At 35.6% G+C, this 12463-nt stretch overlaps 1 protein-coding gene across 2 annotated transcripts in view; it reads left to right on the plus strand.

Annotated features, from left to right (window-relative positions):
- The window catches only part of SHC3 (SHC adaptor protein 3), a 183207-nt gene that overhangs the window by 140818 nt on the left and 29926 nt on the right, over positions 1-12463 (plus strand). The window lies entirely within an intron of this gene.

Below are 12463 nucleotides of genomic sequence, written 5' to 3' on the forward strand. Positions count from 1 at the left end.
GGATAGGAACCATTTATGAAAATTTTAAAAACACATAAATGACTGTACATGTAGCTTATGGATAAATGCATGTGTATAAAGAGTATAAAAACATGCAAGAATATTACATACCAACTCTAGGACATTTGAGGATGACAGGGACATGTATGCATGCATGTTCAGTCATGTCCAACTCTTTGCAACCCCATGGGCTGTAGCCCACCAGGCTCCTCTGTCCATGGAGTTTCCCAGGGAAGAATACTGGAGTGATTTGCCATTTCCTACTCTAGATGATCTTTCTGACCCACGGATTGAACCCATGTCTCTTGCATCTCCTGCATTGGCAAGCAGATTATTTACCACTGTGTCACCTGGGAAGCCCTAATTTTTGTACATAGGATCTAGGTGCATGCGTGCTAAGTCGTGTCCCACTCTTTGTGACCCCATAGACTGTAGACCACCAGGCTCCTCTGTCCATGGGATTCTCCAGGCCAGAAGACTGAAGTGGGTTGCCATTTCCTCCTTCAGGGGGTCTTCCCGACTCAGGGACTGAACTCACGTCACCTATGTATCCTATATTGACAGGCAGATTATTTACTACTAAGCCACCTGGGAAACTGACAGGGGCTTAGGGTGGGCTATGACTGGTTTTGTTAAGTGTATCTCTTCCCTAACATTTTATAAGAACAGTATTCCAGTATGTAAGAAGAATTTTGCAGTGAACACCTGTACAACCAACCACCTAGATTCTACTATTAACATTTTACTGTTAATATCACATACTTATTCATCCAATGTGAGTCTGACAAATTTTATTTCTTTGAAAAGAAAGGAATCAAATATAGCAAAATGTTCACACTTGTTTAATCTCAGTGGTGGATGTGTAGGTGTCTTTTATATTAATTTAGCTTTTCTGTACTTTCAAAATGTTACATAAAAGTCAAATAAATACTATTAAATGAGTATGTACAAAAATGAGTGGGGAGAGTTAATTGAACTACATGCTTCTCTGGGCATATACTTAAGGTATGAAGTCCTTACATGTTTCTATATAATAAAATTTGAAGAAGTTTTGGGGAAAGAAAATGAAGTAGAGAGATCTTATTTATTGAGAAAACTTTGAATCCAATATGCAAGTAATGGTATAAAATTTATAAAGCAGAGCATCAACCAGGGGTCCTGTGTTCCTTGGCATCATTCTCATCTGGTCTGACAAGCTGCTTGTGTCCACTGAGCCGGTCTGAGACCCATCAGGTGAGAATGTGCCACCTTCTGGCCCTGCTGGGGCCATGAGAGAGCACATCTTGCCTCCAGCTGCCACACTCTTTGCCCCCTCCCCACCCTTTTCCAGAGACCTTGGACTGCAGAAGTCACTGGCCCATTTTCCTTCTAGATTTCCCAGAGGCCAGCAAGACAGGAGGTTCTGTTTGTGAGCAGTTCTCCTTGGGTTTACTTCTCGCTTGCTCAGGCCATCTCTCTTCAAATTGGGAATGAGCTGCAAGTGTGAGAATTTGGTATAATCAGCTTCTTTGTCCACATTCCTTAGAGTAGAGTTGGGGACAGATGAGTGTGGAGTGAGTGTGGAGTGAGTGTGGTGGCGTTAGGGCCCAGTACGCTGCCCCAGCATCTCAAAGTTTCAGGTTGGTGCACATGGCTTCCTCTCTCTTCTCTTGCTGCTGGTGGTTGGATGACTTTACTATTATTCATGAATTATTTTTTGCTCATCGTATTAATTATTGGGAGACAGACTCTGTATCTGGAATCATCACCCATCTCCAACTGGAAATCAAAAATAGTACTTTTAAATGAATGGAATTTTTGGTATGGTCTGATTTTCCTTAGAAGATTTTTCCTCTGATTTTTCTTGCCAAAATCCAGGGTCATTTTCAACAGAAAACCAGAGAAGACAATGAAAAAGAATTCAAATGTAGTCAAATCTCTTTTTATTATTAAAAAAAGTTTTGATATATAATTTATGATGAAAATTCATTCCTTTTGGAATATATAGTTCTGTAGTATTTAGTACTGTCAGAGACTGTATAATTATTGTTCCTAAATAATTCCAGAACATTTTCATCACCCCAGCAAGAAACTCCATACTTATTAGCAGTTAATTCCCCAACTTGCAATCCTCTCTCCCCAGACAATCATTGCTCTACTTTCTGTCTTCATTGATTTGCCAGTTCTGGATATTTTATATGAATGGAATCATACAATATATGCTTGAGTTCTTTCACTTATTGGATTGTTTTCAAGGTTAAGCTATGTTGTAGCATGTATGAGTATGGCATTTTTAGGTTTGAATAATATTCTTTTGCATACATTTGTTACCTTTTGTTTATTCATTCCTTGGTTTATGGATATTAGGGTTGTTTTTACCTTTTAGTTCTCATGAATTGTGCTGCTGTGAACATGTGTACAAATTCTTGTGAACAGATGTTTCAATACTCTTGGGTATATAACTAGGAATAGAATTGCCTAGTCATATGGTAACTCTGTGCTAAAGTTTTAGAAACTGCCAAACTGATTTCCAAAGGGGTTGTACCATTTTATATTTTCACCAGAATGTACGAGTTTCAGTTTCACTGATATTTGTTATTGTCCATCATTTTGATTTTAGCTATCCTAGTGAGTACAAAGTGGTTTCTGTGATTTTGATTTGCATTTTCTTGATGACTATTGATGTCAAGCATCTTTCCATGTGCTTATTGGCTATTTGTATATCTTATTTGGAGAGATGTCTGCTCAAATCCATAGACTATTTTAAAAATTATAGTTGATTTACAGTGCCGTGTTACTTTCTGCTATACAACAATGTGAGTCAGTTATATATATATATATAAAACATATATATATGTATATATCTCCACTTCTTTTTAGATTTTCTTTCCATATAGGTCATTATAGAGTACTGAATAGAGTTCCCTGAGCTATACAGTAGGTTCTTGTTAGTTATCTATTTCATATACAGTAGTGTGTATATGTTAATTTCAATCTTACAGTTTATCCCTCCCTCCCTTTTTCCCCCCGGTAACCGTAAGAACGTTTTCTGCATCTGTGACAATTTGTTTCATAAATAGGTTAATTTGTACCATTTTGGGAATCTAACAAATCCCATCCTATGATATTTATCTTTCTGTGTCTGACTTACTTTACTCAGTGCAGAGTAATATTCCATTGCATATATGTGCCACATCTTATTTATCCATTCTTCTGTCGATGGACATTTAGGTTGATCCCGTGTCCTGGCTATTGTAAATAGTGCTGTAATGAACATTGGGGTGCATGTATTATTTCAAATTATGATTTTTCTCTGGATCTATGCCTATCAGTAAGATTGCTGGATCACATAGTAGCTCTATTTTTAGTAAGGAATATCCATAGTGTTCTCCATTGTGGCTGTACCAATTTACATTCCTACCAGTGGTGGAGGAGAGTTCCCTTTTCTGCACACCCTCTCCAGCATTTATTGTTTGAAGATTTTTTGATGATGGCCATTTTGACTAGTGTGAGGTAATACCTCATTGTAGTTTTGATTTGTATTTCTCTAATAATTAGTGATATTGAGCATCTTTTTGTGTGATTTTTGACCATCTGGATGTCTTCTTTGGAGAAATGTCTTTTTAGATCTTCTGCCCATTTTTGATTGGGTTGTTTGTTCTTTATAATGAGCTGCATGAGCTGTTTACATATTTTAGATTAATCTCTTGTTGGTTGCTGTGTTTGAAAATATTTTCTCCAATTCTATGGGTTTTCTTTTCATTTTGTTGATGATGTCTTTTGCTGTGCAAAAGCTTTTAAGTTTATTTAGGTTCCATTTGTTTATTTTTATTTTTGTTAATCTTGGAGATTAACCAAAAAAGATCTTGCTGTGATTTATGTCAGAAAGTGTTCTGCCGATGTTTTCCTGTAAGCATTTTATAGTGTCCGGTCTTTCATGTAGGTCTTTAATCCATTTTGAATTTGTATATGAGCATGTTCTAATTTCATCCTTTTACATGTAGTTGTCCGGTTTTCCCAGCTCACTTATTGAGGACACTGTCTTTTCTTCATTATATATTCTTCCCTCCTTGGTCACAGAATAGGTGACCATAGGTGTCTAAGTTTATCTCTGGACTTTCTTTCCTGTTCCACTGATTTATATTTCTGTTTTTGTTTTGCTTACTGTAGCTTGGTAGTATAGTCTGAAGTCAGAGAGACTCATTCCCCCAGCTCTATTTTTTCTTTCTCAAGATTGTCTTGGCTCTTCAGTGTCTTTTGTGTTTCCATACAAATTGTAAAATTTTTCTTGCTGTAATTCTGTGAAAAATGTTATTGGTAATTTGATAGAAGTTTCATTGAATCTGCTGATTACTTTGGGTAGTATAGTCATTTTGACAATGTTGATTCTTCCAATCTAAGAATGTGGTATATTTCTCCTTCTGTTTACATTATCTTTAATTTCTTTCATCAGTATCTTATAGTTCTCTGAGTATAGGTCTTTTGCCTCCTTAAGGTTTATTCCTAGGTATTTTATTCTTTCTGATACAGTGGTAAATGGGGTTGTTTCCTTAGTTTCTCTCATCTTTTGTTGTTAGTGTATTGGAATGCAAGAGATTTTTGTATATTAATTTTGTATCCTGCAACTTTACCAAATTCTGTTCTGGTAACATCTTTAGGACTTTCTATGTATAGTATCATGTCATTTGCAAACAGTGACAAATTTACTTCTTGTTTTCCAGTTTGAATTCTTTAATTTCTCTTTTTTTTCCCTCTGATTGCTGTGGCTAGGACTCACAAAACTGTGTTGAATAAAAGTGGCAAGACTGCACATCCTTGTCTTATTCCTGATCTTAGAGAAAATCCTTTCAAATTTTTCACTGTTGAGAATGATATTTGCTGTGGGTTTTCATATATGGCCTTTATTATGTTATATTATCTTTATGATTACTTTCTGGAGAGTTTTTCTCATAAATGGTGTTGAATTTTGTCAAAAGCTTTCTCTGCCTCTGTTAAGATGATCATATAGTTTTTATTCTTCAGTTCATTAGTATGGTGTATTATATTGGTTGATTTACATATGTTGAAGAATCCTTGCATCCCCAGGATAAATACCACTTAATCATGTGTATGATCCTTTTAATGTACTGTTGGATTCAGTTTCTAAGTATTTTGTTGAGGATTTTTGTGTCTTTGTTCATCAATGATATTGGCCTGTAAATTTCCTTTTTGTGTGTGGGATCTTTGTTGAGTTTTGGTATCAGGGAGATAGTAGCCTTGTAGAATGGCCACTTGTAGAGTGGCCTTGAGAGTATTCCTTCCTCTATAATTTTTTGGAATAGTTTGAGAAGGATAGGTTTTAACTCTTTTCTAGATGTTTGATAGAATTCATCTGTGAAGCCATCTGGCTCTGGACTTTTGTTTGTTTGAAGTTTTAAAATCACAGTTTCAATTTCAGTGATTCATGTGTTCATATTCTCTATTTCTACATGTTTCAGTCTTTGAAAGTTGTCCCTTTCTAAGAATTTGTCCATTTCTCTCAGATTGTCCATTTTACTGGCAAATAGTTGCTTGCAGTAGTTGCTTATGGGCCTTTGTGTGTCTGTGGTGTCTGTTGTAACTTCTCCTTTTTTCATTTCTAATTTTATTGATTTGAGTCCTCTCCCTGTTTTTCTTGATGAGTCTAGCTAAAGGTTTATCAACATTATCTTCTCAAAGAACCAGCTTTTAGTTTCATTGATCTTTGCTATTGTTTTCTTTGTCTCTGTATCATTTATTCCTATTTTGATCTTTATGACTTCTTTCCTTCTTGAGGACTGTGGAGATTTTGTTTGTTCTTCTCTCTCTGGTTGCTTTCTTCTCTCTCTAGTTGTGTAAATTTAGGTTGTTTACTTGAGATTTTTCTCATTTCTTGAGGTAAGATTGTATTGCTATAAAGATCCCTCTTAGAACTGCTTTTGCTGTGTCTCACAGATTTTGGATTGTCATGTTTTTGGTGCCATTTGTCTCTAGATGTTTCTTGATTTCCTCTTTGATTTCTTCAGAGATCTGTTGATTGTTTAGTAACATATTGTTTAATTTCCATGTGTTTCTTTTTAACAAATTTTTTTTTTACTGTAATTGATTTCTAATCTCATAGCATTGTGGTCAGAAAAGATGATTAATATGATTCAAATTTTCTTAAATTTACCAAGTCTTGATTTGTGGTCCAAAATGTTATCTATCCTGGAGAATGTTCCATGTGCACTTGAGAAGAAAGTGTATTCTGCTGCTTTTGGATGGAATTTCTTATAGATATCAATTAAGTCTATCTGATCTAACGTGTCACTTGAGGCTTGTATTTCTTTATTACTTTTCTCTCTGCATGATCTGTCCATTGGTGTATGCAGGTGTTAAAGTTCCCCAGTATTATTGTGTTACTGTTGATTTCCCCTTTCATGTCTGTTAGCATTTGCTTTATATATTGAGGTGCTCCTATGTTGGGTACATACATATACATTTATAATTGTTATATCTTCTTGGATTGATCCATTGATCATTATGTAATGACCTTTGTCTTTTGTAACAGTCTTTATTTTAATGTCTATTTTGACTGATGTAAGTATTTCTACTCCAGCTTTCTTTTGATTTCCATTTGCAAGGAATGTCTTTTTCCATTCCCTCAATTTCAGCCTGTATGTGTTTCTAGGTCTGAAGTGAGTCTCTTGTAGACAGCACATATATTGGTCTTGCTTTTGTATCCATTCAGCCAGTTTATGTCTTTTGGTTGAAGCATTTGATCCATTTACATTTGATGTAATTATTGATATGCATGTTCCTATAGCCATTTTCTTAACTGCTTTGGGTTTGTTTTTGTAGTTCTTTTTTCTTCACATCTTCTTTTGTTCTCTTCTCTTGTGGTTTGGTGACCATCTTTAGTGTTGTGTTTGAGTTGCTTTTTCTTTTTTGTATATGTATCTATTGTAGTTTTTGTTTGCTGTCATCAGTTCTGATCTAGCAGTCTACATATGTACAAAGTCTCTATATGTACAAAGTCTCATGTTTTAGGTTGCTGGTCTCGTTCTACCTAGAGAAGTTTGTTAGCATTTGTTGTAAAGCTGGTTTAGTGGTGCTGAATTTTCTTAGATTTTGTTTGTCTGTAAAGCTTTAGATTCCTCCACCAAATCTAAATGATATCCTTTCTGGATAGAGTATTCTTGGTTGTTGGTTTTTCCCTTTCATCACTTGAAATACATCATGCCACTCCCTTCTGGTGTAGAGTTATGGGAATTCTTTGTATATTACTTGTTGCTTTTCCCTTGTTACTTTTCATATTTTTTCTTTGTCTTTAACTTTTGTCAGTTTGATGAATATGTGTCTTGGTTTGTTCCTCCATGGTTTCACCCTGTATGGGATTCTCTGCACTTCCTGGACTTGAGTGAGTGTTTCCTTTCTCATGTTAAGGAAGTTTTTGACTATAATATCTTCAATTATTTTCTCCAGCCCTTTCTCTTTCTGTTCTCCATCTGGGACCCCTATAGTGTGAATGTCGGTGCATTTAATACTGTCCCAGAGGTCTCTGAGGGTACCTTCATTTCTTTTCATTCTTTTTTCTTTGTTCTCTGACAGTGGTTTCCATCACTCTGTCTTCCAGCTCACTTACTTGTTCTTCTGCCTCAGTTATTCTGCTACTGATTCTGTCTAGTCTATTATTAATTTCAGTTGTTGTATTATTCACCTCTGTTCATTTGTTCTTTAAGTCTTCTAGCTCTTTATTGAACATTTTATATATATTCTTCATCTGTACCTCCACTCTTTTTCAGAGATTTTTGGATCATCTTTACTATCATTACTATGAATTCTTTTTCAGGTAGATTGCCTATCTCCTCTTCAGTTAGTTGTTCTTGTGGGTTTCTATCTTGTTCCTTTGTTTGCAACGTATTTCTCTGTCATCTCATTTTGTATAATTTCCTGTGTTTGTGGTCTCCTTTCCACAGGCTTCAGTATTGTATTTCCTCTTGCTTCTGGCATCTTCCCACTATTAGATGAGATTTGTCTAAGGGCTTGTGTAGGCTTCCTGGTGGAAGGGACTGGTGCCTACCCTCTTGTGGGTGGAGCTGGTCTTGAACCTCTGATGGGCAGGGTCCTTAGCCCATTTTTAAGATTGCATTATTTGTCTTTTTATTGTTGACTTGTAGAAGTTCTTTATATATTCTGGATACAAGTCTCTTTCCAGGCATACAATTAGCAAATATTTTCTCTTATTTTTTGTGTTGTCTTGCATTTTCTTAATAATGTCCTTTGAAGGACCATAGTTTTTAACTTTGATGAAGTCCAAGTAATTTACTTATTTTCTCTTTGGTTGCTTTTGCGTTTGGTGTCATGTGTAAGAAACCATTGCCTAATCCAAGATCATGAGGATTTACATCTATGTTTTCTTCTAAGTTTTAGCTCTTACATTTTGATCTTTAATCCATTTGAATTAATTTTTGTATATGGTGTGACTTAAGGGTCCAACTTTCACAAACGACTATCCAGTCATCATAGCACCATTTGCTGAAAAGACTGTTCTTTTACATAGTAAATTGTTTGGGCATCCTTGTTGAAATCGATTGACTCTAAATGTATGGGTTTATTTATGGACTCTTAATTCTGTTCCATTGATTTATTTATGTGTCTATCCTTATGCCAATACCATATAGTCTTGAATAGTATAGCTTTATAGTTAGTTTGAAGTGAGGTAGTATGTGTCTTCCAAAGACATTCTTCTTTAATAACGTTTGACCCTGTTCACTATTCTGGGCCTCTTGCAATTTCAAAGGAATGGCATAGCTTGTTTATTTTTACCAAAGAAGACAATTGTGATTTTGATAGAAATTATCTTGAATCTATAGACCTATTTGGGGAGTACTTCCATCTTAACAGTATTACATCTTTCAATTCATAAATGCAGGATGTCTTTCCACTTATTTAGAATTCCTTAATTTCTTTCAACAATGTTTTGTAATTTTCCGTTATGAGTCTTACACTTGTTTTGATAATTTTTACTACCAAAAGAATAAATCTTTTATTCTTTTTGATACTATAATAAGTGAAATTTCTTGTTAATTTTGTTTTTATTGTTAATATATAAAAATACAATTGACTTTATACACTGATTGTGTATTGTGGAAACTTGCTGAATTCATTTATTTTTTATTATTCACTTAGCTCTAATAATTTGGGTGTGTATGTGTATTCCTTAGTATTTATTATATACAAGATCATGTCCTGTGCAAGAAAATATAGTTTTATTTTGACTTACTAATCTGAATACCTTTTCTTTCTTTTTATTATATAATTGTCCTGGCTAGAATCTCTAGTACAATGAATAGAGGTGTAAAGATGGGACAAACTTATTATGTTCCTGATCTTAGGAGGAAAATATTCAGAATTTTCCCATTAATCATGTTCTTAGCTGTGGACTTTTCATAGATTCTCTTTTTCATGTTGAGAAAAATGCCTTTTAATTCCAAGATTTTTAAGGGTTTTTTATCATGGAAAACTGTCAGATTTTCTCAAATGATTTTTCTGTGTCTAGATGTGAGTATTTGGCTTTTTTTTTTTATTTTATTGGTATGATATATTACATTAGTTGATTTTGAATGTTTAAACAACCTTGCATTACCAGAGAAATATCACTTAGTCATGGTGCATGATTTTTTTGTATTTTGCTGGAGGATTTTTGGCTTGCTAGTATTTTGTTGAGGATTTTTCCATTCATATTCATAAAAGATATTGGTCTGCAGTTTTTTTTTTCTTGCACTGTCTTTGGTTTTGGCATCTGGATAATTCTGTCATCATAAATTTAGTTTGAAAACTTCCCTCCTCTTCTATTTTTTGGAGGAGTTATGAAAAATTGCTATTAATTCTCCTTCAGATATTAGATAGAATTCACCAGGAAGCCGTATGATTCTGGGCTTTTCTTGGGATGCAAGATTTTGATTACTAATTTAGTCTCGTTGTTACAGTTATCTTCAGATTTTCTATTTCTTCTTGAGTTATTTTTTGATAGATTGAGTCTTCATAGGAATTTTCCCATTTCATCTAGATTATCTAGTTTGTTGGTATATAATTTTTAATAGTTTCTCTTATAATCCTTTTAATTCATGTATGGCTGGTAGCAGTTTTTCCTCTTTTCTTCCTAATTTTGGTAATTTGAGTCTGCTCTCTTCTTTCTTAGTCAGTCTAGCTAAAGATTTGTCAATACTGTTGATCTTTCTAAGAACCAACTCTTGGTTTCATTGCTTTTCTCTACTGATTTTCTATTTTTATTTCTACCTTAATCTTTATTGTTTTTCCTTCTGCTTGCTTTGGGTTTAACTCTTATTTTCTGATTTATTAAGGCAGAAATTCAGGTTGTTGATTTGATATTGTCTATTATTATATAGGCATTTATATCTCATAAAGTTCTGTGTAAACACAGACTTTCCCTGTAAGTCTTAAACCCCTCGAAGTCATCCACGAGGGTTGAAACTAACTTCTTCCAAACTTCTATTAATGTTGAATGAAGATTTTACCTCTTTCCATGAATCATGAGTGTTTTTGATGGCATCTAGGATGCTTAGCAGAGAAGGCAATGGCACCCCACTCCAGTACTCTTGCCTGGAAAATCCCATGGATGGAGGAGCCTGGAAGGCTGCAGTCCATGGGGTCGCTAAGGGTCGGACATGACTGAGTGACTTCACTTTCACTTTTCACTTTCATGCATTGGAGAAGGAAATGGCAACCCACTCCAGTGTTCTTGCCTGGAGAATCCCAGGGACGGGGGAGCCTAGTGGGCTGCTGTCTATGGGGTTGCACGACTGAAGCGACTTAGCAGCAGCAGCAGCAGCAGCAGCAGCAGCAGAATGCTCAGTCCTTTCTAGAAGGCTTTCAATTGACTTTGCTCAGGTCAATCAGAGGAATCACTATTTGTGGCAGCTATAGGCTTATGAAATGTATTTCTTATAAGACTTGAAAATTGAAATTACTCCTTGATTCAGGGGTTGCAGGATGAATGTTGTGTTAGCAAGCATGAAGACCACATCAATCTCAATTAGAACTCTTGGGTGACCAGGTGCATTGTCAATGAGTAGTAATATTTTGAAAGGAATTGTTTTCCAAGCAATAGGTCTCAACATTGGGCTTAAAATATTCAGTAAACCAAGCTATAAATAGATATGCTGTTGTCCAGACTTTGCTGATCCATTTATAGAGCATAGACAGAGTAGATTTAGCATAATTCCTAAGGGCCCTAAAATTTTCAGAATGGTAAATGAGTACTGGCTTCAACTTAAAGTCACCGACTGCATTAGCCCCTAGCAAGAGTCAGTTTGTTCTTTGAAGCTTTGAAGCTGGGCATTGGCTTTCTCTAGCTCTGAAATTCCTAGATGGTGTCTTCCAGTATGAAGCTATTTTGTTTACACTGAAAGTCTGTTGTTTAGTGTAGCCACCTCCATTATCTTAGTGAGATACTCCAAGTAACTTACAATTGTTTCTATCAATACAGGAGCATTTGCTGCTTTGCCTTGCACTTTGATGTTATGGAAATAGCTTCTTTCCTTAAATCTCATGAACAAACCTCTGCTAGATTCAAGCTTTTCTTCTGCAGCGTCCTCATCTCTCATAAATTGAAAATAGGATTCACTTGCTCTGGATTAGGCCTTGCTGCTGCTAAGTCGCTTCAGTCGTGTCCGACTCTGTGTGACCCCAGAGACAGCAGCCCACCAGGCTCCCCTGTCCCTGGGGTTCTCCTCCTCCAATGCATGAAAGTGAAAAGTGAAAGTGAAGTCGAGCAGTCGTGTCCGACTCTTAGCGACCCCATGGACTGCAGCCCACCAGGCTCCTCCGTTCATGAGATTTCCAGTCAAGAGTACTGGAGTGGGGTGCCATTGCCTTCTCTGTTAAGGTAATGTTGAGGCTGGTTTTATCCTCTATCTAGATCGCTCATAAGGTCTCCATATAAACAATATGACTGTTTACTTTCTTATTACTTCTGTGTTCACTGGAGTAGCTGTTGTTGCTGTTTGTTGTGGTTGTTTGTTTTAATGATTTTCCTAAACCAACTTGGTCAAGTCTATATTTTGTTACATATGACCACTGACAACTCTGCTCAGTTCACTTATTAGACAGCTAATGATCAAAGAGAGATTTAAATGTCTGAAACCACTAAGTCCCCCAGTTTTTGCTGAGGTGCTCTGTGTGAATCTTGGGGAACTCCTTCAACACTTGGCTAGGCAGTTGACAACTCTGCTTTAGCTTTGACTTTCTGCTTGTGCAAAACTTCAAGGTCAGTGCAGATGAGAACTAATGCCTTTTTACATCTTTTCTGAGCAGGCACACAACCCGGATGTGAAAATAGTTCTATACATGTAGATGCCTAGATTCCTAGAAATATGTCAAAATTTATAATTTCCTAGCTTTTTCTTTTAAGCTTTTTGACTAGCTTACTCTTTCGCCAAATGTTATCTATTGTTTCAGGGAGTCATAGTGTTAAATAATTGCT

Source organism: Bos grunniens, chromosome 8 (genome assembly GCF_055505025.1).
Source record: "Bos grunniens cultivar Pamir isolate PY7600 chromosome 8, Bosgru_T2T1.0, whole genome shotgun sequence".
NCBI lineage: Eukaryota > Metazoa > Chordata > Mammalia > Artiodactyla > Bovidae > Bos > Bos grunniens.